This window comes from Papio anubis, chromosome 10 (genome assembly GCF_008728515.1).
Source record: "Papio anubis isolate 15944 chromosome 10, Panubis1.0, whole genome shotgun sequence".
In the NCBI taxonomy this organism is placed as follows: domain Eukaryota; kingdom Metazoa; phylum Chordata; class Mammalia; order Primates; family Cercopithecidae; genus Papio; species Papio anubis.
Window position 1 is genome coordinate 33,216,795 of NC_044985.1, and position 22,096 is coordinate 33,238,890.

Sequence of the window (22,096 nt, forward strand, 5' to 3'; positions counted from 1 at the left end):
TTCAACTTTATACTTAAGTCTCAAATGTCTATCTCTGTTGTCACTATTGAACTTTGGACCTGCATATTCAACTGCCCACTGGGTAATCTTATCTGGATACCCCAACTACCTCAATCTGCACATGCCTAAAATTAAAATAAAAGTGGGTTAACTGATCCATCAAATTGGCCTCATGATCCCTATGAGCACTGTGTCCTAGGCAGCCATTATGACATTTCAGATTAGTACTCAATTCAGAATAAACCCTCTTTGCCATCTGACTAAGGAAATTTGCTCTGATGGCAGAATTATAGGCATCCGCAATGGGGGTAAAGGAAAAAGTTGATGGGATGGTGGAAACACAGTGTCTTAAAATCTTACCCATTTCACGTTTCCTGGCTCTGAGTACAGAAATAAGATCACAGGGAAAAATTCAAACTATACTCGATCTCAAGTGCAGTGATAGAAACTGGAAAAAATAAAGGTAACAAAACTTTTAGACTTTCTTTACAATATCCTATTTAGCTTATATATATCTGCCCATCTCCCTTAACTTCCTCACCTTAACCCCCAATATTTTTATTATCAGATGGTCATTAGGACAAAAGCTTATTTAGCTGAAGAATTACAGTGTCAATCCCATGTAGGATGGTCTATGTGTTTACACAAAAGTGCTCTGTGACAGAAACAAGGTATAAAACTGATTGATGTCTTAAAGCAACTAAGGGGTCTCTACTGGTAGCCAGGATTACTGTTTCCTAGTATAAAAACTGGTAGAGAAAACTGAGTTCTTATAATAAATTCCATAACAGCAGCTTAGCTGTAAATGATTTTTTAAAAGTCACTTGACTGTGCAAACTGGTTAGAGCGGAAATATTTTAATGATATTTCAAGAGCTTAATGTCAACCATCAGTGTCCAATAAATGAAAATTACTTTTAGTGATACATCTGGAAATATGATGGTTTTTTGAGCCAAAGTCTCTCAAGCTTTGCATAGAATCTGAATTTTTATTTTTACTCTGTGCCTGTTATATAAACTTCTTATATTTGTTAGAGAAAAAAGATAAATTAGACACTACTTGGGATATTGAAAAATGAATAAAATGTTAAGACATGTTAAATTTATTGTTGGCTCATTGAGAGAAAGAACAAAAGTCAATAATTTATTTAAGAAAAACAATTTTACTTAAAGAATGGGCAATATTTTAATACGCAGAAATAGGAGAGGGAATATATTTTCAAATGAAAGCAGCATCACTGGAATGAAAAATGTAATGTGCCAAAGTCACTACTTTGAAGGGGAACATGCTCATCTGAATGTAAAATTTTGTTATATTCCTATAAAACCCTAACTTTATTTTCATTGTTATCTGTTTAATCATTTAACTAATATTTATCGAATACCCACTCTGTGTAATGGTGTTGTGGGAGGAAATTGTGATACTTGTGAATAAGATAGTCACAGTTTCTCTTTTCACAAAGCCTACATTTAGTGGAATTTTCATTAATGGACTACTTCACACACTCATTGTATTAGGTAAGATAAGGTATAGCTGTGTGTGGCATGAAATCTGAAATGACAATAATTTAAACAATTGCGTAATGCAAATATAGATCTTTAGAACTCAGAGAGTGGCTCCACCATTATGAAAAACCTTAAGTCCTTTTATCTTGCTGCTCTGCCATTCTTAATCAGTGTATGTATTTAGTCTTTGGAGTCTATTTCCTTTCACCTAGCGTAATGCATCTGAGATATGTAATGTTATTTATATCAATAGTCCATTCTTTTTATGATTGGGTAGTATTTCATTCTATGCATGTACTGCAGTTTGCTGATGTATTCTCCAGCTGAGAGAATTTTGGTTTCAAAATTTTGGTGATAAAATTGCTATAAGTATTTGTTTACAGTTTTTTTGTGTGTGAACATAGGCCTTTTATTCCACTTGGGTAAATACATATATACCTTGGAGATATTGTGGGTTTGGTTCTAGACCACCTCAATAAATCAAATATCACAATAAAGCAAGTCACACAAATTTTTTGGTTTCCCAGTACATATAAAAGTTATGTTTACACTATATGGTAGTCTATTAAGTGTGCAATAGCATTATGTCTAAAAAAGGACATACTTTAATTTAAAAATACTTTATTGCTAAAAATTGCTAACAATCATCTGAGCCTTCAGCAAGATGTAATCTTTTTGCTGGTGGAGGGTCTTGTGTCAATGTTGATGGCTACTGACTGATCAGGGTGGTTGTTGCTGAAGGTTGGGGTGGCTGTGGCAATTTCTTAAGACAACAATGAAGTTTGTCAAATGGATTGAGTCTTCCCTTCACAAAAGATTTCTTGGTAGCACATGATGATATTAGATAGCATTTTACTCACAGTCAGTCCTCTAAAACTCTACTGCTGCTTTATCTACTACGTTTCTGAACTATTCTAATTCTTTGTTGTCAGTTCAACAATGTTCGTAGAATCTTCACCAGGAGTAGATTCCATCTCACAAAACCACTTTCTTTGCTCATGCATAAGAAGTAGCTCCTTATATGTAAAAGTTTTATCATGACATTGCAGCAATTTAGTCACATCTTCAGGCTGCACTTCTAATTCTCTTGCTATTTTCACCACATCAGCAGTTACTTCCTCCACTAAAGTCCTGAACCCCTCAAAGTCATACATGAGGGTTGGAATAACTTCCAAACTGCTGTTAATGTTGCTATTTTGACCTCCTCCCATGAATCACAAATATTCTTCATGGCATCTAGAATGGTGAATCCTTTCAGAAGACTTCCAATTGACTTTGCCCAGATCCATCAGAGGAACACTATCAAAGGCAGCTATAGCCTTACAAAATGTATTACTTGAATAATAAGGCTTGAAAGTCAAAATGATTTGTTGGGAGAAAAGCTCAGTGTTGGGAGAGAAGCTGAGGCAGGGCTTTCATGTCTGCTAGACTTGCTGGCTCCTTGCTTCTAGCACTCCCATTATCTCAAGCAGCCATATGTTTTTCATTCACTTGATACACTGTTTCCTTTCAACCCCCACATCCTCACCACCTGTTTGTTTGTTTGAGCACCAATAAATAGCACGGGCTCCCAGAGCTCGGGGCCTTTGCAGCCTCCACACTCGCGATGGCCCCCTGGTCCCACTTTCTCTCTCAAACTGTCTTTTTCTCATTCCTTTGACTCCACTGGACTTCTTCGCCCCCATGACCTGGTGTTGGGTCTGATCACCCCAACATTCCTGGCTGCCCAACATGGGGTGACAAAGATCCCAGTGAAGGAATGCCAGAGCGTGTGAAAGTGAAGGATACATCATCAAAGGATACCTGAGGATGTCTAAAAAAAGCTCTGTGGGAAAGCTGAGCACTCAGAAGAGCCAGGGTAACAGTGGGACAAAGTGAAAGCAGACATTCTGCTTACTTAAGTTTTTTTAAAGTGTTTTTATGAAGTTGGGGAGTAAAAGTTAGTACTCAGAGTTTGTTATCACTTTTTAGTACAGTAAAGCAGTTTAGCCCATGATTCCTGGAACAGGGGACTATGGAGTTGGATGAATGGGAGAGAATTGGAAGAGACTTTTTAAAAAAGGTGTATAAAGACCAAGCAATGACAGGTACCATGGAGGGTGCTGCTGAGGCGATGATGGCAGAGGGACCCAAGGAAGCCAGAGGCTGCCCTCCCGGGGCACCACGAGGGCATAGGGGACCACGAGCTCTTCCCTTCCCTGAGCGGTTCTCCTGCCGCCGTCATCCCATGCCCCTGCAGCGGCCCCCAGGGCCACAACTGCTAACAGGTCAGAGCCACCTGGCAGGCTCAAGAGGAGCCAGGAGGCGACCTCTAGCTCCTGTGAGGGGCTGCAGGAGCAGGCGGGGTGTGAAGCATCCAAAGCCGTGGTGCTGCAGGAGAGCCAGAGCAGCTGAGCACCTGTGGGTGCTCCCGGCAAGAGGACGAGTGGCTGCAGCAGTCCTGTTGTGGCTACCTCACCTGGCACAGTGGCCCGGCCACCTTCCCCACCTGCTGCAGCCCCCAAACCCCACAGAGCTTCCCTTCATGTGGCGCTGCTGTCCCGTAGGCCATGGTGCCGCCATTCCCGTGGCTGGGCTATTGCAATCCCTTCTACTTCCTGAGCCCTGGGCTGTGGGGCCTGACCCTGGGGCAGCTGCTGGCATCAGCACCCCTGCTCCAGTCATGGGCCTGGGACCCCGGGATCCTCATGTGCAGGCATTAGTCTGGGCCACTCCATTGAGGAAGGTAGGATCTGCAGCCCCTTCATGAAGCCCAAGTGAGACTGGGCAACAGGCAGGCAAAGAATATGTTATTCCATCATTGGGCCACAGATTTATGGCAAGAATGGTGGATTTCTTTATTCTCTTCTTTGTAAAAGCAACCATTGTCTTCAGCATTGTGCACCACAGTGGGATAAAGGATAGCTCTAAGTTTGCTATGCACCATATAATGGAAGAAATAGATGAAGAGACATCAATGGAAGACTTGCAGAAAATGATGGTTATGGCTCTTATATACAGATTATTAGTTTGTTTTTATGAGATAATTTGCATTTGGGGAGCAGGTGGAGCTACCCCAGGGAAGTTCTTGGTGGGGCTTCGAGTTGTGACATGTGATACATTAGTGCTTATTGTACTAAGTCGGGTTTTAGTGATTCCTTTCTCAAATGTTAGCATTACAATGTCCACTATATGAGCTTTGATCAAGATTTTTTTGATTGCTTCTTTTTTCCCTGCTTTCATCACACTGCTGTTTTTTCAACTTAATCAAACAGTCTATGACAATGTAGCAGGAACCATTGTGGTAAAAAGAAATGGGGTCAGATGTTACCCCCCCAAAGATCTGATTTCTACACACTATGATGACAAGACTAAATTATGTATCAAGGCCGTCAGTATCCCTGGGTTACACTAATTGATGATTTAGAAATTAAAGCAGTCATTCCAGTGTGATGCAGCTGACTATTCTAAAAGTATTGATTTTACTTGAATGCCAAAGAACTTTTCCAGAAGAAAAACCTATTAAATTCAAGTATTAAAATTTTTAGATCAGAAAGGTAAATGATTTTATAAACAATGGACAAAACATACTTTCTTAAGATTTAAAGCACTTTCTTAAGATCTAAGAATTTGCTGAAAGCATTTTCAGCTTTGAAATCTCCAAATGAAACTTTAAAGTTTATTTTGGTTTATCCCAAAACAATGGAAAATGTCCAGTTGTGTTTTGTAAACATCTGTGTAACTCATCTTTTAGTTCACACTTCCTGGGGAGCCACCAAAGAAGCTCCCCATGGGAGTTAGGGGACCCTTACCCTCAGAAACAGTCAATCTACTACTTGGAAGGTCTAGTCTAAATTTAACAGGTGTTACTATACATACGGGAATAATTGACTCTGATTCTACTGGAGAGATTCAATTCATTATTAGTTCCCTGACTCCGTGGTCTGCCTCCCCAGGAAAAAGAAGTGCTCAGTTGTTGCTGTTACCTTACATAAAATTAGGAAGCAGCACAGTGAAAAGAACAGGAGGCTTTTGTAATACTAATCCAGCATGAAAGGCTGTGTATTGGGTTAATCAAGTGTCTGACAAAAGACCTATTTGCACAGTAACTATTCAGGGAAAAGATTTTGAAGGAGTAGTAGATACTGGAGCCGATGTCTCTACTATTGCTATAAATCAATGGCCCCAGCACTGGCCTAAGCAAAAGGCATCCATTGGTATTGTTGGAGTAGGAGCTACCTCGGAAGTTTTTCAGAGTTCTTTGATTTTACCATGTCAAGGGCTGGATGGTCGGGACTGGACAATTCAGCCTATCATTACATCTATTCCTGTCAATTTATGGGGTAGAGACTTATTGCAACAATGGGATGCTGAAATATCTATTCCTATGGATCAATATAGTAATCATAGTAGACAAGTGATGAAAAATACGGAATATCGCCTCGGAAAAGGACTAGGAAAAGATAAAAATGGCCAATCAGAACCTTTAGAATTAAAAGGGCAAACAGATTGGACCAGACTGGGGTGTCATTTTTAGGAGCGGCTGTTGTTGAGCCTCCGGCTCCCATTCCTCTTGTTTGGCTAACTGCCAAACCGGTTTGGGTGGAGCAATGGCCACTGAAACAGGAGAAACTGGAGGCTTTAAAAGAACTGGTGCAGGAACAATTGCAAAAGGGACATATAGAACCTACTTTCTCCCCTTGGAATTCTACTGTATTTGTCATTAAGAAAAAATCAGGGAAATGGAGAATGTTAACAGATTTAAGGGCTCTTATTGCTGTGATTCAACCCATGGGCATGATATAACCAGGGCTGCCCTCCCCAGCAATGATCCCAACATACTGGCCTCTCATAGTGATAGATCTGAAGGATTACTTTTTTTCTTACCATTCCACCATTCCTTTAGCTGCCCAAGATTATGAAAAATTTGTTTTTACTGTTCCTGCCATAAAATTAAGAACCAGCAGACAGATACCATTGGAAGGTACTACCACAAGGCATGCTAAATAGTCTGATTATTTGTCACACTTATGTTGGGAAAGCTATTAAGCCAGTTAAAGAACAGTTTAAAAAATGTTATATCATCCATTCCATGGATGATATTCTGTGTGCAGCTGAAACTAGGGAAGAACTGATGTTGTACTACAAATACTTAGAAAAGGCTGTAAATGTAGCAGGGTTAATTATAGCCTCCAATCAAATCCAAACTTCTACTCCCTTTCAATAAAGCCAAGGCTACATTTTTTTCAACAATGGAATATTACCCATACTATGGGTATTCCATATAACTCACAAGGACAAGCAATAGCGGAAAGAGCTAATCGTACTTTAAAAACTCAAATACAAAAGCAAAAGGGATGGGACCAGGAATATAAGACACTGCATATACAATTGTGTTTAACTTTATTAATATTAAATTTTTTAAGCTTACAAAAAGATCAACCCATGACTGCAGCTGAACAACAACTGACAGGACAAAAGAAGAATAAAAAGGCTGGACAAGATATATGGTGGAGGGATGCACATACAAAGAACTAGGAAAAAGGAAAGACAATTTTATGGGGAAGAGGATTTATGTCTCTCCAGGTGACAATCAGATGCCTGTGTGGGTGCCCACCCAACATCTGAAGATCTATCATGAGCCACAGCATCTAGCACCTGTACAGTGCAAATTGAAGGTTGAGGGATTGCTTTTAAGCCTTAATTTGCTTACTCTGTGCCTTCTGTTATAAGAGACCTGCTTCTTGTTATCAATAGTAAGTTTTACCCTGGTAATTAACCAAAGAGGCAGAAACTGAGTTACAAAGGTTTCAGCAATGGCATGCCTCCCAGCTACAGCCACAAAAGTTTTTGCTTCTGTTTCAGTAGATTTACTAACGTGGGGGTGAGGGTATGCTTGTGTTTTTGCAGGAGATAAACCACCATGTAGATACCCTCAAGATGTGTGCCACCATGGAACAGGAGACTGGAAGGACCCATGGATCCCAACCATGGACTGGGTTCCCCCAGTATGAGCCACGCTGAGAAACTGCTGGAACACCAAGGTTTTACCTATAGTTGCTTAACAGACCAATGCTTTCTGACTGAACTCCTCTCTACCCTGAATACAAGAGACCCTAATAGGTAGGCAGGAGTATCATCATCCTTATTCAGCATGAAGAAGTACAGAAAATGGACCTTCATCCTTATGTAACCCCTAGGATTAAGGGTCTTCTTGTAAAAGGGAAAGGGGAGATATGTGGGAAGCATTTGAACCACAGTAACTCCATTTTGAATAAAGGGCTAAGAAAAATGAAGCTGGATCACCAACAGGCAATTAAGGGCTATACAGCCTGCAATTGCCTTGCTCAATTAATTAAAAAAGAGGCCACCTTATGCTAGTAATAATGATAGCTGTGGTGGTTTTTACAAAAAAGAGAAGAGGGGGCATGTTGGGAGAAAAGCTCAGTGTTGGGAGAGAAGCTGAGGCAGGGCTTGGATGTCTGCTAGACTTGCTGGCTCCTTGCTTCTAGCACTCCCATTATCTCAAGCAGCCATGTTTTTTCATTCACTTGATACACTGTTTCCTTTCAACCCCCACATCCTCACCACCTGTTTGTTTGAGCACCAATAAATAGTGTGGGCTCCCAGAGCTCAGGGCTTTTGCAGCCTCTGCGCTGTTGATGGCCCCCTGGTCCCACTTTCTCTCTCAAACTGTGTTTTTCTCGTTCCTTTGACTCCACTGGACTTCTTCGCCCCCATGACCTGGTGTTGGGTCTGATCACCCCAACAATGACTCCCTGCTCTATGAGCTGCAGAATTGATGTTGTGTTATCAGGCAAGGAAACACATGAATCTCCTTGTACATTTTCATCAGAGCTCTGAGATGAGTAAGTGAATTGTCAATGAGTAGTAGTCGTTTTGAAATAAATCTTTTTTTTTTTTTTCTAAGCAGTAGGTCTCAACAGTGGGCTTACAATATTCAGCAAACCATGCTGTAAACAGATGTGTTGTCATATAGACTTCATTGTTCTATTTAAAGAACATAGACAGAGTAGATTTAGTATAATTCTGAAGGGCCCTAGGATTTTTGGAATGGTAAATAAGGTAGCTTCACTAGCTGCATCAGCCCCTAAAAAGAGAGTTGGTCTGCTTTGTGAAGCTTTAAAGTCAGGCATTGGCTTCTCTATAGCTATGAAATTACTAGATGGCATCTTCTTCCTATGGAAGGCTGCTTTGTCTATATTGAAAATCTGCTGTTTAGTGTAGTCACTTTCATCAATGATCTTAGCTAGATATTCTGGATAACTTGCTGCAGCTTCTCCATCAGCACTTGCTGTTTCACCTTGTGCTTTCATGTTAGGGGCATGGCTTCTTTCCTTCAACTTCATAAACCAACCTCTAGTAACTTTTTTTTTTTCCTGCAGCTTTTTCACCTCTGTCAACCTTCATAGAAGTCAAGAGAGTTAGGGCCTTGCTCTGGATTAGGCTTCTGCTTAGGGGAATGTTTTAGCTATCTTTAATCTGAACCACTGAAACTTTCTTCGTATCAGCAACAAGACTGTTTTGCTTTCTTATCATTCTTGTATTCACTGGAGTAGCATTTTTAATTTCCTTCAAGGACTTTTCCTTTACATTTATAATCTGGCTAACTGGCACAAGAGGCCTAGCTTTGGCCTATCTCAGCTTTCGATACCTTCCTCACTAAGCTTAATCATTTTTAGCTTTTGATTTAAAGTGGGAAACATACAACTTTTCCATTCACTGGAACACTTAGGGGGAATTGTAGGGTTATTAATGGCCTATTTTCAATACTGTTGCACCTCAGGGAATGGGGAGGCTGGAGGAAAGAGAGATGGAGAATGGCTTGTTGGTGCGTAACAGTCAGAACACACACATTTATCAATTAAGCTTGCTGTCTTATTTGGGCACGGTCCATGGCCCCTCAAGACAACTACAATAGTAACAACAAAGATCACTGATCACAGGTCACCATAATGAATAGAATAATAATGAAAAAGTTTGAAATATTGTGAGATTTACTAAAATGTGACACAGAAACACAAAGTGAGCACATGTTGGGAAAATGGCACTGATAGACTTGTTCAATGCAGAAGTACTTCAAACCTTCAATTTGTAAAAAAAAAAAAAAGCAGTATCTTTGAAATGCAATGAAGTGAAGTGAAATAAAACAATATATGTCTGTATGTAGGAGTAGGATTATTGGGTTATATGGTTAGGTGTATATTGAATTTTATAAAAGTGGCAAAACTATTTTTAGTGCGGACATAACCATTTTGCACCCTCACCAGTGCTGTATGAGAGTTTCAGTTGCTCTGCAGCCTCATCAACACTTGGTATTGTCAGGTTTTTTTTTTTTTGACATTCTAATAAGTGTCTAGAAGTTATCATTGCAGTTTTAATTAGCATTTCACTAAAGACTAATGATATTGAGCATCATTTCATGTGCTATTTGTCACCCATATATCTTCTTCGGTAAAGTCTCTGTTCAAATCTTTTGGCCATTTAAAAAAATTTGGTTGGTTTCTTATTGTTGAGTTTTGAGAGTTCTTTGTATGTATTAGCTACAAGCCCTTTGTCAGGTGTATGCTTTGCAACTATTTTCTCCCAGTCTATGCTTGTCTTTTTATTCTCATAACCGAGTTGTTTGCAGAGAAAATGTTTTAACTTTTAGAAAGTCCAATTGATTTGCTTTTTGTTATGTATTGTGCTTTTGGCTTTGCAATTTCAACCTTCAATTTTTATATATTAAAATTTCTAAAAAAAAGAATTCCTCCTAGCAATAACAGATTATCTACATGTATGTAAATAATAATTACGTATATCTCCTAAATGTGAAATTAAATAAGAAGACATTAGATAATTTGTGCAGAAAACACGAATTAGAGTTAAGAAAGATGAGACAAGGATCTAATAATTTTTAAAACACGGAACTAATGTCTTTTCAATTTTGGGTAATAGTTGCATGTAAACACATGAAATAAAATGCCTCGTGGGGTTTCAAATACCAATTCATTTATTTACCCATTCATTTTAGAATATTTACTGACACCCACTATAAACCAGGCACTGTGTTCTACATGGGGGTATATAGATTCATATGATGGGACCAAGAACTTGCAATAAATAGATAAATGGATAACACAATGTGGTAAGAAGTGTGATTGACACATGTTCAAAATGAACCAGGTTTCTTTTTGTACGTGTAGTAGTGTCTTCATGCCTATCTCAGTTTGAAATTGTTCATGTGACTATTTGATCTAAAGTGTTTCTCTCCTACTCGGGTGATGGGTACACTACAATCTGACTTCACCATCATAGAATTCACCCATGTAACCAAAAACCACTTGTACTTCCAGAGCTATTTAAATAAAAATATACATTAATTTAAAAAATCAGGAAGGGCTGCTTTAAAAATAATCAATAAACAAGGCTGGGCATGGTGGCTCATGCCTGTAATCCAAGCACTTTGGGAGACCAGGATGGGCGGATCACCTGAGGTCAGGAGTACAAGACCAGCCTGGCCAAAATGGTGAAACCCCATCTCTCTACTAAAAATACAAAAATTAGCTGGGCACCAACAACTCAGGAGGCTGAGACATGAGAATCGCTGGAACCTGGGAGGCAGAGGTTGCAGTGAGCCAAGATTATGCCACTGCACTCCAGCCTGGGCGACAGAGCGAGACTTTGTCTCAAAAGCAAAAACATAAACAAAACAACAACAAAATAATCAATAAACAGATCTGTAGTGAGAGCTGGGCAGGTTGGGAAGGTGCAGGGTGAGACCAACTGTGGTAAATGTGAGCTGGCAGACTCAGCAGCAGTGAAACAGAGGATGGCACTCTGCTGTGTTGGGCAGTGGTAAGGAAAGGGCTTAAAATAAATTAAAAAAAAAAAAAATTAAGTGCATCTCTCTCTTCGTGCACTCCAGGAGTATGAAGAAGGCGTTGCTTAATTCTGCCCTGGCAGTTTCGAAGACTTGATTTTTAAAAAGGTGAGATTTGAAGTGAATCTTGAAGCAAAGATAGGAATTGCTGTTGAGGCAGGAGATAGTTGAGAAGGAAGAGAAGGACAGCATTCTAGCACTGTGAAATCTTAGACACGGGTGTGTGAAGGTCCATGGACAGACAGTTGTATGTGGAGTAGAACCAGCCTGCCTGCATAAGTGTGAGGACAGAAGACAAGACCAATGTAGAAGGCTGGGAACAGACTGGGAAGGAAACGCCTTGCCAACCAGGCTCTATTTGAACTTCCTAAAAGTGGGGTTGGGGGACTGAAGAATTTTAAGCTTGAAAGTGACATGATTACATTAGTGATTCTCGAATAGAGAGGGCAGTGTGCGGCCGACTGGAGAGCAGAGCAGTGAAAGCCTGTTGCTGAAGCGCTGGTAAGGCATGATGAGGTCTGGCAGTGAAATAGAGATGCTGGGAGGGATGGAACTGGAAGTCATCCTAGGAGACAGAAACACAGGACTGGGCGATTGATAAGATGTGAAGGGAAAAGCAGAAGGAAGATTTAACATTTTCGCTCTTCTGATGCCTGAGGAGTGTTGCATGTTGGTAGTCAACATATTTTAAAAAATTTTTTAATTAATATTCTTTAGAAAATACCATAAAGAACAAGAAAACCATCCATTATCCCAACATGCAGAGATAACCACTGCAGACATTTCATATGCATATATTTCTAGCCTTCTTTGAAAATATATTTCTGAAAAGAGATCCTAAGGGTTCCATCTCTACCAGGAGCTCGGCTCTCATAAATTGTATTAATACGTTAACCTTCACTTTGAGCCCAAATATGAGTATTTTCACTAAACTATACACCGATTTTTTTTTTTAAATAAAGTGAGTAAGTACATGGACTGGAACTGCCAACTGGAAACTAAATGAGTGTCAGCAGTGACACCCGGGACATGCCCTCATTAGTAGATGCTAACCCGCAGAGGTAACCTGCCTAGACACGGAGGGACATTTCCAATTTCAGGTTGATTAATTAATATTCAATTCATTCACCCCGCTGAGCCCTGCAGGAAGACAGCGCGGCAGCGATCTCCACCTTGAGGGGGCGCTGTTTTTTGCCTACCTGAACCCTGAGCTTGGGCAAGCCTGTGCACATAAACTAACAGAAAAACTTTGAGGTCTACCAGCTGTCGATCAAAAACAGGTTATCCTAGGCCCTTCCAAAAAGAGGGACTGGGTAAGGAAGTTTAAAAAAAGAATAAGAATGCTTTTATGTCGAGATGGATAGATTATTTGGAAGATCGGAGGCAGGGTGGTTCAGGAGAGGCCTGAGAAAATGCTCCAGGGGTAGAAAATCCAAGGAGAAAGTGAAGGGGTCTCAAGGATGGACAAATAGCCACAGGGCGGGCCGCCCTCACGAAGGTAGACTTGCAAGCCAAGTTCAGGGCGGCGGTGGGGACGCTGGTTCAGAACTCCCGGGCATACCCGCGGAGTCCTTCCTCCAGATCTTCCCGTGGACCTGGTCACCCCGGCTCCCCGCCGGGCCCCCGCGCTGCTCTGAGAGTAGGACTATGACCCACTTCCACTCTAAGACTCTAGATCGAAACGTCCAGGGGGGTCAGACAGGATTTACAACAAGGAAGAGAAAAACCAATATGTCCCAAGAGGGCTGCAGGGGCTTTACCTGGAGAAAGGCTTGGGCAGAGGGTGGCAGTATTATGCCCTGGACTTTTTTTCACCAAAACCCATAACCGGATTCCCACTTTCTAAGACCTGCCTTCCTGGCTCTTCCCACCGTCTCCATCCTCTGCCCAGCAGCCTGGGTCTTTTACTGCAAACGTCAAGTGGTCTCTGCCTGCCCTGGGTTAGGAGCTTCAGTTGCTCTTGAGCTCTGCGGTCCGACGTATTTCGCGGGGCCCAGGGGATGGCTGGGGTCATTTCACACTGCCGGGCCTCCTGCCACCCACGCAACCGCCTGGCTGGCGGCCAGGGAGAGGCGCAGGGGGTCGCGCACAGGAAGGAATCGGTGCACCCTCAGCAAACACTGCTCGCTTCCAACGCTCACTGGGAACAGGCTTCCCAGGCAGGTCCCAAATCTCTCCAGTTCCGCTCACCCTGCGGGCAGGAGCGCGGCGCCCCGGTGCCCCACCTGCGCGGGGCGGTCGGCTCCCGCGGGCCAGAGTTTGCAGACTTGGCACTCAGGCCGATTCTCCTGGAGTTGGGTCGCGCGCGCCGGGCCAATGAGCGCGCCCCGCGGAGGGCTCCGCTCCCCCCGCACGCGCTGATTGGTCCCGCGGCCCTCGAGGCCGGGCCGGCAGCGACTGCGGGCGGCGGCCAGTGCCCGGCGCGAGTGGGAGTGGCGCGCGCGCCCCCAGCCGCCCCCCGCCTCTCCCCGCCGTGCTCCCTCGCTCCCTCCTACTCGCTCCCTCCCTGAGCTCCCGGGCTCCGGCAGCGCGCTGGCGGGGCTCCGCATTGCACACTCTGGGGGCGCCGCAGTGTTCGTGGGATGGGGCAGCGGGCTGCAGCTGGCGGCCGGAATCCGCGCGCAGCCCGGGTGAGTAGAGGCGGGCTTCCCGGGAGAGCACAAAAGAACAGGGGGTTGGTGCCAGCGGCCCCGGCTCAGGCGGGGCCTGGCCAAGCCGGGGAGTGCGCTGAGTCGCTGGAACTACCCAGTGTTAGGGCAGCCCCCTGGGGCCAGAGGAACTGGGGTCCCGGCCTCTGGCGTTTTGCTCCGAGTGGGCAGAGAGCCCAGCGCGCAGCCTTAACGGGTCCAGAGGGGCGTGTGTACTCGTGTGTGTTGGGCTGGCGCGCGGAGGGTGGAATGGAAAGGTCAGGAGCTGCCAAGTTCAAGGCTGGAGGAACCTTTCCCAGGAGTAGTAATTCAGCATCTTCCCACGGCCCAGCATGCGTCCACCAGGAACTCCAGCTGGAGGGAGTTCCAGGGCGGCGGACTGGCAGCACCCCACATGTTGCTGCGGGGCGGGGGGCGGTGGCGGTGGCCCTGCTGCGCTCACCCGGAGCTTCTGAGGGAGGTGTAGTGTGCTGGGGGTACCTCCCCGCAGCTGCAAGACCACGCTAGGCCTTTCAGCCATTCACCCCGACGACTCGGGGAAGGGGCCATCCACCCACAGAGTTGGGATTTGGCCTGGGCTTGACTTGGCGACCTGTTTTTCTCTCTGGTAACAGCAGTTCGGTTGATTCACATTTGGCTAAGCGTTCAGTTACAACCTAAAGCTCGCTGTCTGACGGTGTGACTCACTCTGACCCCCACCATATCCTCACCATCTCTGCGGCTGCCCTCCTCCAGTCCCCTCTCCCGCCCCGGTATCTGCCCTGCTCCTCACTGCGAGGCTCAAAACTTGGTGTTTGAGCATGATTGCCTTCGGTGTGGTCCTTGGCATTTTCAAGTGTCACAATCACATCCTGTTTCCTAGAGGACTCCGAAGACTTGTTATAATGGGATGGGGGGAGAGAATTGGGTGGGGGTTAGGGGGATGGAAGAGGGTCTTTGGTAGTGACTTGTTGGAAGAACAGCATTGACTTCCCAGAGCATATGACAAAAAGAATGTTAAGCTTCTTTCTCTGGTAACCTACCCAAGGTGTGACCTCCAAAATTCAATTTTCTTTGTGGGAGGCAAGGGAGTTTAGATTCTCCAGGGGGAAGCTTATTTCTTGTTAAATTGACTTGCGGTGACATACACTCTGTTCTGCTCTGCTCTGGCCAGCCATTGCAGATGCCATGATATTATTAGAGCAATTCCCTTAAAGCCATTACATTTTCTTTCGAGTGAGAGGAACTTGAGCTAGCTGTTTAAAATTTGGGATCTGCACCTTATTTCTCTAGAAGACATTAATGGTTACTGTATATGCGCTCACGTGTACCAAGTTTGCAAAAGATATTTGTGCAATCGCCCATGAAATGGCTTAATGCACATTTGTGTTAAACCCACTTAAATGTAAAACATCTATCTGTTTTCAGTTTTAGTTTCCACCTCGACCAAAGGCACCAGACTGAAACAGGACTTAAAAGAGGCTTAAATAGATGTTTATAGAACTCTGGTCCTGAGAGCACACAGTAAGCTTGCTGAGCTTGTAGGCACACAAAGCTTGTTAGAAATTGTAAATTGGTTCCTTGGGTTAAAAATAATGGAAATGCTTCCAGACCAAATAAGACAGACAGTTGATGAAGCTACACTCTGAAACTGTTGACAGTCTTTGTAAGGTGAATGTTTACAGTACATAATGAATAAATGGGGCTGATTTTAGGCAAATAATGTCAAGTAAAAAACCATACCATGTGTTGTATCATACTGGATAGTTTATATGGCACATTGAAATCTGCTGTTAAAGTGTCTGAGGAAATCATATCTTTATCATCCCCATTTCACAGATGAAACAACTGAGGCTTTCAAAGATTGACTTTTCCAAGATCAATAGAAGAGTTTAAAGTCAAGTGTTTTTCAAATTCTTTCCTCTCTCACTCCTCCCCTTCCTTCCTTCCTTTTTGGTGTTTACCTACTTCTGATTTCTGCACCTTTTTAGTGTTTAACCTGTAGCTTGAGGGACCAGTATGAGTCATCCCCAAAAGGCTTTGCTGTCTGTAAATATCACTTAGCTCCCACTAACGTGAGGGCTGATAAAGATTTAAGGTGAAAACTAAGAATGATTTTAGACAGCTACCCTTTTCAAAGAGATACATTAGTTTTGCTAATGAGTTGTTAAAGGTACATACAATCAAAACCCAAAAGGACGATGTCCTAATGGTAATGTTTCAGAAAAACCAAGGAACAGTAGGAGAGATGTGTGAGAAATAGGTAAGTCTCCTATTTTATAAACACACTCTTTGTAAGCTCTGTAGACAAGTAACAATAGAAACAATAAATGAGTATCTCATTAGTGCTATTATTTTTAAAGAGAATTGACACAATTGATAAATAAAATCAGAACTGCTCTGGAAACACAAAAAGCACCCACTTATCAAAAGTCCTGAAATCCTCATTGACTTGTGTACAAATGTAGCAGAAGACATTGGTTAAAGAGAAATCATATTTTTACTTGCAAAGCTAGTAATAAGAAGCATAAAGATATCTGTCTATCTGATTATTTTTTAAGGACTCATTTGCAAATCTTTTCTTGGAATATGATTGCTTACAGTATTTACTTGTGTTATTGCATAATATCTATTAATGGGATTAATTTCATTTGCAATAATGTGGTGAAGTGTGGAGCTTACTAGTAGTAAGTCTTGGTTAAGTATGCGGGCTTTGGATTCAATTCTTGTCTTAACATATACTAACTGTGGAACTTCAAAAGATGATTGAACTTCTCTGTGCTTTGGTTTTCTTATGTGTAACGCATGAATAATGCACCTACCTCATGCAGTTTTTAAAATTTATTCATGCAGCAAATATTTAGTGATTGCCTATTATGTACCAGCTCTGCTCTAGATGCTAGGGATACATGTGCAAACTCCTTGCCAGTGAAGTTTACCATCTGGTGCCTGACATCTAATGACACAATGCATTTAAAATGCTTGGGATGGGACCTGACACCTACCAAATGCCCCGTTATTGTTAGCTGTTGGTATCACACATTCTTTCAGGAAATGTTCAGAGTGCTTACCATATGTAACACAGATTGCAGCATGTAATGATGAATGATACGTATTTCAATTCAATTAAGACTTCTAATGGAAGAGGGGACTCCAAAGAAAGACATCAAGAGTATAATCAGTCTCTAAAAAGGAATTCAATGCTGATATGTTAGGGAAGAAATGAAAAGAAATAATTTACCCGTAAGAAAGTGGGGAGCATATGAATTACCTTATAGGAACCCAAAAGTGGTAAGAAAAACAAGTCTTGTACCCAAGCTCTGTAAAACACTAAACACATAGGGAAAACATGCAGGGAAAGTAAAGAAAAGAAAAAGAAAGCTTACTTGGATACATATAATGAAAAAGGAAAACTCGAAGGGTCAGTTTATTAATTTGACCTTATGAAGGGCAACAGATCCCAGGCATACTAGAAATGGGGTAATCAAAAGTGAATTTGTTAAAAAAAAAATCCTTGCAATGGATTTCCAAAACAATAATGAAAGTCCCTTAAATACTGTGAAATAAGGATTGTGGAACTACTCGTCTTTAATCATACCAAAGATGTACTGGGAGATAAAAAGAGATAAAACAGAGTGTAAATGAATTCTGTTTTTGCTGAGTAATATTCCTACACCCAGGCTTTCTCAAGCAATACGCACATTGGAGGTAATAGATCAAGAAGTGGCAAGTGCTGAGGATATTCCAGACCTAATCAGCAGACTAGTTAGAGATAAATCGCCAAGACTAGATGGCCTTCACCTAGGTATATTGAAGAAGCCTGGTGTGTATGTGACAGCAATCTGGGGTATTGCTGGGGCATTGGCTGGTGTCTTTAGGGGATCCAGTCAGGGGAAGGGTTTCCAGAAGGACTGGGGGCAAAGAAACCAGGCCAGTGTCCCTGTGGATGATGGGGAGATGGATATTCAAGTAAGCACAGATTACAGCAAGTCACAATTTTTTTTTTTTTATGAAAAGAGGGATTGATGTATTAGAGTTAAAGAAGGAAAATACAGTCATGCACCTCATAACAATGTTTGGGTCAAGAATGCACTACTTATGTGATGGTGGTCCCATACGAGTATAATGGAGCTGAAAAATTCCTATCACCTAGTGACATCTTAGCCGTGGTGATGTTGTGGCACAACACATTACTCACCTGTGGTAATGCTTGTGTAAACACACTTACTGTATTAGCAGTGTTATAAGAGTATAGCACATACAATTATGTACAGTACGTAATCCTTGAGAATGATATTAAATACCTATGTTACTGGTTTATGTATTTACTGTTAATGTGATTTATCATTATCTTAGAGAGTACTCCTACTTATATTCTTAAAAAGTTCACTGTAAACAGCCTCAGGCAGGTCTTCAGGAGGTATTCCAGAAGAAAACATTGTTATCATAGGGGATGTCAGCTCCATGCATGCTATTGCCCCTGAAGACCTTCCAGTGGGACAAGGTGTGGTGGTGGAAGACAGTGATATTGATGATCCTGACCCTGTGTAGGCGCAGGCTAATGTGTGTGTTTATGTCTTAGTTTTTAACAAAAAAGTTTAAAACATGTTTTTATTTAATAGCAAAAAAGCTTACAGAATAAGAATTTGAAGAAAATACATTTGTACCATGTGTTTGTGTTTTAAGCTAAGTGTTATTACAAAGGAATCGAAAAGTTAAAACATATAAAAGTTTGTAAAATAAAAAAGTTACAGTAAACGAAGGTTAGTTTATCATTGAAGAAAGAAAAAATGTTAAAATGAATTTAGGGTAGCCTAAGTGTAGTGTATATAAAATCTATAGTAGTCTACAGTAATGTCCTCAGCCTTCACATTCACTTCCCATTCACTCACTTGCCATTCACTCACTCACCCAGGGCAACTTACAGTCCTGCAAGCTCCATTCACTGTAAGTGCCCTATATAGGTGTATCTTTTTTCTTTTATACGGTATTTCTATGGTACCTTTTCTATGTTTAGATACACACATGCTTACTATTGTGTTACAGTTGCCTGTAGTATTTAATACAGTAACATACTGCACAGGTTTGTAACCTAGGAACAAAAGGCTATACCATATAACCTAGGTGTGTAGTAGGCTTCAGGCTTGTGTAAATACACTCTGTGATGTTCACACAGTGACAAAATCACCTAATGATGGCTTTCTCAGAACATATCCCCATTGTTCAGTGATACATGACTATATGTTTGTTGCTAAGTGTTACAGGAAATATATTTTAATGTTTCAGAAAGCCTAACCATGTTTCCAATTCCAGTTCCCTCCTCATTCATGACAGTTTCTTATGAATGGGAAATTGGCTAAGGAAACAAGAAACAAAAAATGGAGATCAATAGGTATGTCTCTGAGTGGACAAATAGCCTCTTCCAAGAAGTAGTTTGGGGATGGTCTAATTTAACACTTTTATAAATGCTTACGGGTGATATGCAGTTCTTATGGTAAGTAAAAACCAAGCTGCTAAAGTTGAACTATAGAAATAACTTAAAAGACAATCTAAATAGGAAGAAAAATAATAGAAGATTAAAGTCAAAATGGAAGATCGAAGATAAGTGTACTTGGAAAAAGCAATCCCAAGAACATTTATAGGAGATAGTTTTAAATTCTGTTCCCATCAGCAGACAACATAGCTGGCTAATAGTCTCTCAGCGCTCTAAAAACATGTGTCCACCAAGTTAAAGTCAATGTTAGAAAAAGGGTAGGATATAAAACTCTGTATTAATGTGGTGCTATTTTAAAAATATATATGGTTGAATAAGTTTATATAAATAAATCCTCTATGTGGAAGGAAATACATCAAAATATTAACGTGACTATCTCTAAGTATTATGGGATTAGAAGTGATTTTTATTATCTTCTTTTACCTGTTTTCTCCAAATTTTCTACATTAAACACATATTATTCTTATAAGACAAAACATTATGAAAATAAGATTTAGTATTATAATCTCAGGATTCGTGTAGTCTTAATAGAAAGGCTCAATTGATTATCATTTCTTTGTCTTCTGAAAATCTGTAGTTGAAAATGTTGCCTTTTTCTCCCCTCTGAATTCCCCATGTGAAAAGGGCAGCATGTTGAAATAACTTTTTTTTTTTTTTGTATTTAGTGTTAGGAAAAAATGTGGTTGAAGATGAACACCTGTGCTTTTTAAAATAGAACTAGGAAATGTAAAAAGATTTCGTTTTTGCCGTAACTCTTAGGATTCGAAGAACCAAGTTATAGAAGCATTGCTGATTTCTTTCTAGATTGTAAGTGCTATGAGGACAGGCACCAAATCTGTTTCTTTCCTTTCTATGTAGTGCTTGCCTTGGTGTCTAGCACAGAAGACTCTCCCAGTAAATATGTTTGAATGTTTTGAATTGAATGAAAGGATTGAAAACTCTGATAGGCATGTAGAAATTTGAAATAAGAAGAGTTTCTAGGGCCCATTGTATCCTCTGAGGTCATATGATTCACTCACGTCTTAGTTTAATTGTTTCTCTGTAAGTTATCCTGGCAGTCTTTGTACCATATGACCCCAGGGCCACGAAAGTGGTTTGTGCTGGTCATCTGGGATCCTCTGGCTTATTCTCAAGTTTTGATCCAGCTCCTGCCACTTGCACCCATCTCTCATTTCAGTTTGTTTTGTGCTTTGAGGCTGGTGTTTTGTTTCTTTCCTTGGCTCTGGATTTTATCTCTCTTTCAGGCTTTGGCTTGGGTTCATTATCTTTTTCTCCCACTGTGGACACCAGTGTATATAATCCCAGTTAGCTCAGGCCCCCTTTTAAAAAAACTTTAATTTTAGATTCAGGGGTACATACACAGGTTTGTTATATAGGCAAATTGCATGTTACAGGGATTTGGTGTACAGATTATTTCCTCACCCAGGAAAGAAGCATAGTACTCAATAGGTAATTTTTCATTCTTCACTCTCCTCCCACCCTTTACCCTCAAGCAGACCCCAGTGTTTGTTATTCTCGTCTTTGTGTCCATGTGTTCTCAATGTTTAGCTCCCACTTATAAGAGCATGTGGTAATTGGTTTTCTGTTCTTGGATTAATTCACTTAGGATAATGGCCTCCAGCTTCATCCATTTGGCTGCAAAGTATGTGATCTCATTCTTTTTTATGGCTGCATAGTATTCCGTGGTGTTTATGTACCATGTTTTTTTAAATCCAGTTTACTGTTGATGAGCATTTAGGCTGGTTCCAGGTATTTGCTATTATGGATAGTGTTGCAGTGAACATACACATTCTTGTGTCTTTATGTGGAACAATTTGTATTCGTTTGGGTATATATCCACTAATGGGATTGCTGGGTCAAGTGGTAATTCTGTTTTAAGTTCTTTGAGAAATCGCCAAACTGCTTTCCACAATGGCTGATCCAATTTACAATACCACCAGCAGTGTATATAAGAGTTCCCTTTTTCTCTGCAACCATGTCAGCATCTTTTATTTTTTGACTGACCCTTCTTGATAAGCTAGAATCTTTTACAGAGTGGTTTATACCACAAACTATTAAATATTAACAATTGAATGTTACTGTGGTCTGAATATTGGCATACCTCCAAAATTATGTGTTGGAACATAATCCCCAATGTAATAGTGTCAAGAGGTGGAGCCTTTTGGACCGAGCCCTCGTGAGGGGGATTAGTGCCTTTATAAAAGAGGTTGAAAGGAGCTCCCTTGTCTCTTCTGCCATGTGAGGACACAGCAACAAGGTGCCATCCATGAGGCAGAGAATAAGCCCTCACCAGACACCAGATCTGCTGGTGTTGTCATCTTGGACTTCTCAGCCTTCAGAACTGTGAGCAATAAAATTCTGTTATTTATAAATTACCCAGGCTAAGTTGTTTTATTATAGCAGCCTGATGGACTAAGACAAATATTAACACCTGATCCCCAGAAGGGATCTAGGAGTCATTGTAGATTATTCTCCAATATTAGCTTAATAAGGCACTGTGGTCAAATTATTCAGTAATATCACTGGTACTGTCAGAAAGAATCTTGGCAGGAGAACAGAAAATTTTATGTTGTTCTTACATAAAATCTGATATATATGTTACAAC

General features: G+C 41.2%; 1 protein-coding gene and 1 pseudogene across 2 annotated transcripts in view; both read left to right on the forward strand.

The window, feature by feature from the left end:
* The first annotated feature begins 2,891 nt into the window (after positions 1-2,891).
* Positions 2,892-9,116, forward strand: LOC110740864 (annotated as a pseudogene).
* A 4,639-nt stretch (positions 9,117-13,755) lies between these two features.
* The window catches only part of LYPD6 (LY6/PLAUR domain containing 6), a 166,575-nt gene continuing 158,234 nt past the window's right edge, over positions 13,756-22,096 (forward strand). For both annotated transcript variants that reach the window (XM_009182209.4, XM_009182208.3), the window contains exon 1: positions 13,756-14,000. The gene's annotated coding sequence lies outside the window, so the exon portion shown is untranslated. The remainder of the gene's footprint in view (positions 14,001-22,096) is intronic.